Here is a 6,000-nt window from a genome sequence, read left to right as displayed (position 1 = left end):
CTTTGGTGCTGTGTGAGGCTTGTCTTTGGCACTGTGTGGGGCTTGTCTTTGGCACTGTGTGGGGGCTTGTCTTTGGTGCTGTGTGAGGCTTGTCTTTGGCACTGTGTGGGGGCTTGTCTTTGGCGCTGTGTGGGGGCTTGTCTTTGGCGCTGTGTGGGGCCTGTCTTTGGCACTGTGTGGGGGCTTGTCTTTGGTGCTGTGTGGGGCTTGTCTTTGGCGCTCTGTGGGGGCTTGTCTTTGGCACTGTGTGGGGCTTGTCTTTGGAGCTGTGTGGGGGCTTGTCTTTGGCGCTGTGTGGGGCCTGTCTTTGGCGCTGTGTGGGGCTTGTCTTTGGTGCTGTGTGGGGCCTGTCTTTGGCGCTGTGTGGGGCCTGTCTTTGGCGCTGTGTGGGGGCTTGCCTTTGGCGCTGTGTGGGGCTTGTCTTTGGCGCTGTGTGGGGCTTGTCTTTGGTGCTGTGTGGGGGCTTGTCTTTGGCGCTGTGTGGGGGCTTGCCTTTGGTGCTTTGTGGGGCTTGTCTTTGGCGCTGTGTGGGGGCTTGTCTTTGGTGCTGAGTGGGGCTTGTCTTTTGGCACTGTGTGGGGGCTTGTCTTTGGCACCGTGTGGGGCTTGTCTTTGGTGCTGTGTGGGGCTTGTCTTTGGCGCTGTGTGCAACTTGTCTTTGGCGCTGTATGGGGGCTTGTCTTTGGCGCTGTGTGGTGCTTGTCTTTGGCGCAGTGAGGGGCTTGTCTTTGGCACTGTGTGGGGGCTTGTCTTCGGTGCTGTGTGGGGTTTGTCTTTGGCGCTGTGTGGGGTTTGTCTTTGGCGCTGTGTGGGGCTTGTCTTTGGCGCTGTGTGGGGCTTGTCTTTGGCGCTGTGTGGGGGCTTGTCTTTGGTGCTGTGAAGGGCTTGTCTTTGGCGCTGTGAGGGGGCTTGTCTTTGGCGCTGTGAGGGGGCTTGTCTTTGGCACTGTGAGGTGGCTTGTCTTTGGCGCTGTGAGGGGGCTTGTCTTTGGCGCTGTGTGGGGCTTGTCTTTGGTGCTGTGTGGGGCTTGTCTTTGGCGCTGTGTGGGGGCTTATCTTTGGCACTGTGTGGAGCTTGTCTTTGGCGCTCTGTGGGGGCTTGTCTTTGGTGCTGTGTGGGGCTTGTCTTTGGTGCTGTGTGGAGCTTGTCTTTGGTGCTGTGTGGGGGCTTGTCTTTGGTGCTGTGTGGGGCTTGTCTTTGGTGCTCTGTGTGGGCTTGTCTTTGGTACTGTGTGGGGGCTTGTCTTTGGTGCTGTGTGGGGCTTGTCTTTGGCGCTGTGTGGGGCTTGTCTTTGGCGCTGTGTGGGGCTTGTCTTTGGTGCTGTGTGGGGCTTGTCTTTAGCATTGTGCGCGGCTTGTCTTTGGCACTGTGTGGGGCTTGTCTTTGGCACTGTGAGGTGGCTTGTCTTTGGCACTGTGAGGGGGCTTGTCTTTGGCGCTGTGTGGGGCTTGTCTTTGGTGCTGTGTGGGGCTTGTCTTTGGCGCTGTGTGGGGGCTTATCTTTGGCACTGTGTGGAGCTTGTCTTTGGCGCTCTGTGGGGGCTTGTCTTTGGTGCTGTGTGGGGCTTGTCTTTGGTGCTGTGTGGAGCTTGTCTTTGGTGCTGTGTGGGGGCTTGTCTTTGGTGCTGTGTGGGGCTTGTCTTTGGTGCTCTGTGTGGGCTTGTCTTTGGTACTGTGTGGGGGCTTGTCTTTGGTGCTGTGTGGGGCTTGTCTTTGGCGCTGTGTGGGGCTTGTCTTTGGCGCTGTGTGGGGCTTGTCTTTGGTGCTGTGTGGAGCTTGTCTTTGGTGCTGTGTGGGGGCTTGTCTTTGGTGCTGTGTGGGGCTTGTCTTTGGTGCTCTGTGTGGGCTTGTCTTTGGTACTGTGTGGGGGCTTGTCTTTGGCGCTGTGTGGGGCTTGTCTTTGGCGCTGTGTGGGGCTTGTCTTTGGTGCTGTGTGGGGCTTGTCTTTAGCATTGTGCGCGGCTTGTCTTTGGCACTGTGTGGGGCTTGTCTTTGGCGCTGTGTGGGGCTTGTCTTTAGCATTGTGCGCGGCTTGTCTTTGGCACTGTGTGGGGCTTGTCTTTGGCGCTGTGTGGTGCTTGTCTTTGGCGCTGTGTGGTGCTTGTCTTTGGCGCTGTGTGGGGGCTATTCTTTGGCACTGTATGGGGGCTTGTCTTTGTCACTGTCTGGGGCTTGTCTTTGTCGCTGTGTGGGGCCTGTTTGGGAGCTGTGTGTGGGCTTGTCTTTGATGCTGTGTGGGGCTTGTCTTTGGCGCTGTGTATGTGTGGCGCCCCTGAGGGTTCAGTCGCCACAGAGGTACTGCACCTCCTCCTGAGGTGTGGTGCCCCACCATTCAGGTAAGGTGGAGATACCTGACCACACTCCAACACCTGCATCCCACACAACACAGTAGTGTAGCAAAGCACCCTTTGGTGGCTCCCTGCTTGGAACACGAAGTGTGCTGGGAGGCGGGTGGAGTTTAGTTGGCATCAAAAGAGCGGGAAGAGTTTAGGAGTCAGTCAGTCAGTCTGACGGAGTCAGAGGAGGAGTGAAGATCCCCTGAGTGGGATGGATGAAGGAAGTGCAGCAGCCGACCTCAGTGACCTGGGTCCGCTGACACAGGAATGGAACATTGATAGAAAGCCTGACTCTCTCCCTAAGAAAGAAGGATTTGTACGGAACTTGAGGAGAAGAAAGGAACTAAGGACTAGGGTTAGAGCAGAAACCTTCCCCAGTTCACAGCGCAAGGCCGGGGTCCGGTCCCCGAGGTTGTATGGATACTAATGGTCCTGCAGCAGACACCGGAGGAATAGAAGTTGTCACCACTTTATTCCCACACCAGACTTGGGGGCACATCAGCATCGTGAGTGAGCCGGGACTAGGTAGTAAGGAGTCCCCGAAGCAGGCTACAGCTGTCTGCCGTACAAGTAGAGTTCATAGGAACATCTGACAGGAGGAACTCCAGTGTAACTCAGTACTGTGAGTACTTCACTATAGGCGCAAAAGGGAGACGTTCAGAAAAGGCACATATGTTGGCGGAGTGTTGGAAAGGAGTACTTCACTTGCCTGGAAGTTGGCTGAGCTCCTGACCCGGGGGACACGGCACCGAGGCGGGCACCTGTACCTGCAACAGATTGTGAGTAAAGCTTTGGAACTACATGCCCTGGTGTCCTCCACTTATTCCTGCGTCAACCTGCCCGGCACTGCTACATCCTTGTGCCTAACCCTGCACCATCCACGTCTCTCCCCTATCTCTTCATCTACACTGCCCTGGGACTACAGCCCTGCCTGTGGGGGGCTACACCATCATTGCTGCACCACATCTGTCCCAGAGGATCTGTCTGCAGCGTCAGCTTAACATCTTCATTGCCGAATACCACAGGTGGCGTCACAAAACATTCATTAATAAACTTTATTTCATCACTCAACATTCCCCTTTTACAATGGACGCCCAGGGCCACGGACCGGGTCACAGCTACCATGACAACTCCCATTGAAATCAACGGGCCCGGTACCGAGTACCCTACAGCCCTAGGTGAGGGCGATCCATATGGGCTTGTCTTTGGCGCTGTGTGGGGGCTTGTCTTTGGCGCTGTGTGGGGGCTATTCTTTGGCGCTGTATGGGGGCTTTTCTTTGGCGCTGTGTGTGGGGCTTGACTTTGGCGCTGTGTGGGGGGAAAGGGGATGTGATTTGGATTTTATGCTTTTTATTTTTACACTGTTACACCATACTCACCCGGCCTCCGCTCCCACGCCGCAGCCTCTCTCCACCCGACGGCCGCGGCGGTCACCTGAGACGGGCTCGCAACCGATGCCTTCCCTGCATGCTATGCGCATGCGCCATAGGCCGCGGCCGCGCCTCCTTCCTGCTTCTTATGCTCCGGCTGTGCCCTGACCCGGAAGCACCTTTGGACCCTGAGGGAGGCGCCTGATCGTTGTGTTTCCTAACACTCTGGCCTCGCTTCATCGTGTGCACTCTGCTCCTGCAGTTCCAGTCTCGGCTGCTCCTCGCAGCAGCTTCTCAGTCCTGCTACCCGTGTTCCTTGTTCTTTTCTGCAGTTCTGTCTCCTGTGTTCCTGTTGTGCTGCTCCAGTCCTGTCTCCAGTGTTCCTGCCGTCCTACTCCAGTCCTGCCTTCAGTGTCCCTGCCGTCCTACTCCAGTCCTGCCTTCAGTGTTCCTGCAGTCCTACTCCAGTCCTGCCTTCAGTGTTCCTGCCGTCCTACTCCAGTCCTGCCTTCAGTGTTCCTGCCGTCCTACTCCAGTCCTGCCTTCAGTGTTCCTGCCGTCCTACTCCAGTCCTGCCTTCAGTGTTCCTGCAGTCCTACTCCAGTCCTGCCTTCAGTGTTCCTGCCGTCCTACTCCAGTCCTGCCTTCAGTGTTCCTGCCGTCCTACTCCAGTCCTGCCTTCAGTGTCCCTGCCGTCCTACTCCAGTCCTGCCTTCAGTGTTCCTGCCGTCCTACTCCAGTCCTGCCTTCAGTGTTCCTGCCGTCCTACTCCAGTCCTGCCTTCAGTGTTCCTGCAGTCCTACTCCAGTCCTGCCTTCAGTGTTCCTGCCGTCCTACTCCAGTCCTGCCTTCAGTGTTCCTGCTGTCCTACTCCAGTCCTGCCTTCAGTGTTCCTGCCGTCCTACTCCAGTCCTGTCTCCAGTGTTCCTACTCCAGTCATTCTTTCTCGCTCCAGTTTTCTGTCTCACTTCATTCCGGCCTCCTGGTTCCAGTCTTGTTCTGTCATTCTTTACTCCAGTCTCAGTCTTACTCCGGTCCATCATGAGCCGCCCCTCTCGGTACCGGCTACCGTGGTACTCGAAACCGTGGGCCTGCTCCTAACGGTCCCTGTATAGGGGTCGGTTCCACATGGCAGCTCACCCGGGGACCCTCGGTGCCACGGTCCAGAGGGTCCACTCCCGGAGTTTCCTGCTCCAGACCACCCACGCTAACATACACTTTTTATTACTCTTCTCTATTTGTCCCTTACTTGACTTCAACCCACGATGTCCGGTCGCTCGTTCTAGTCACTGCAGTATTGCTGTATATAGGAAATATCAGGGTCTGATAGGAATGACAGCCAAATGCCAGTGACTTCAAGAGGACCCCGGCCCCCCACGATTGTGTTACAGGGGCTTCTGAACACTGGTGAACACATGGAGCGACCACCCAACTGTTTATATGCCGTGGTCAGTGATTCACAGCAGCATCTGACTAGGTAAGCGTACGATCACTTATACACCTCACTGCAGTAAGTGATGGGTTAACAGGTGGGCTCCCCCCCCCCTAAGTTTAATGTTGACCCTGGCGTTTACGGAGTCTATGCCGTGCCAACGCCTGACGGGCACCATTGTCACCAGGTGTCAATGTCACTTTACATGTCAGTGGTTTCATTATTATGGCTGATATGAGCTGCAAATCCTGACACCGCCTATGAACATGGGGGGCGCTGCCTCTGGAGGGAAAAAAAAAAGCACCAATGTGTTTATAATCTGTGATCTGTAGAGGTCATCACCTATATCCAGTGTATGTGATGAAGTATTGTCCCTGGACATCCCCTTTAAGTCTGGTCCAAACTTTGCAGGAGGTGACTGATCATTGCTCACCTGCAATCCCTCCCCTATCATCTCTGCTCACCGTGTCCTCACCCCTCTCCCTCCCTACTCCTCATATATAGACCCAGGGAAGTGTTCTCCACACATCTCGCCCGGACACCACAATGCCACCCTCCCTCCTACTGATAGGCACTGTCATGGGCTTGTGCGCAGGGAGCCCCCCACAGGTACGTGTGATGCCCCTTACCCTGCAGTCCGAATTCTGGAAAATGTCACTGTGGCTAGATTGTAAGCTCTTGTGTATTTGTTCTGCTGCGTGCCCTTGTTTTTTGGTCATTTGCACAATTTTGTACGTTAACGTTACTGACATCTAATTATCCAGATGATTCAGCCGAATTCACAATTTGCAACGTTTTTCCACAATTTCCCAAAATCTGTCTTTTTTTGTGTGGCGAAGTTGGGGGCTAATCTGCAAACTTTT

This window comes from Dendrobates tinctorius, unplaced genomic scaffold, assembly GCF_039654945.1.
Source record: "Dendrobates tinctorius isolate UK_male_01 unplaced genomic scaffold, ASM3965494v1 ptg000124l, whole genome shotgun sequence".
Taxonomy (NCBI): Eukaryota; Metazoa; Chordata; class Amphibia; order Anura; family Dendrobatidae; genus Dendrobates; species Dendrobates tinctorius.
The sequence above is the reverse complement of the archived record's forward strand: the minus strand, read 5'-3'. Positions refer to the sequence as shown.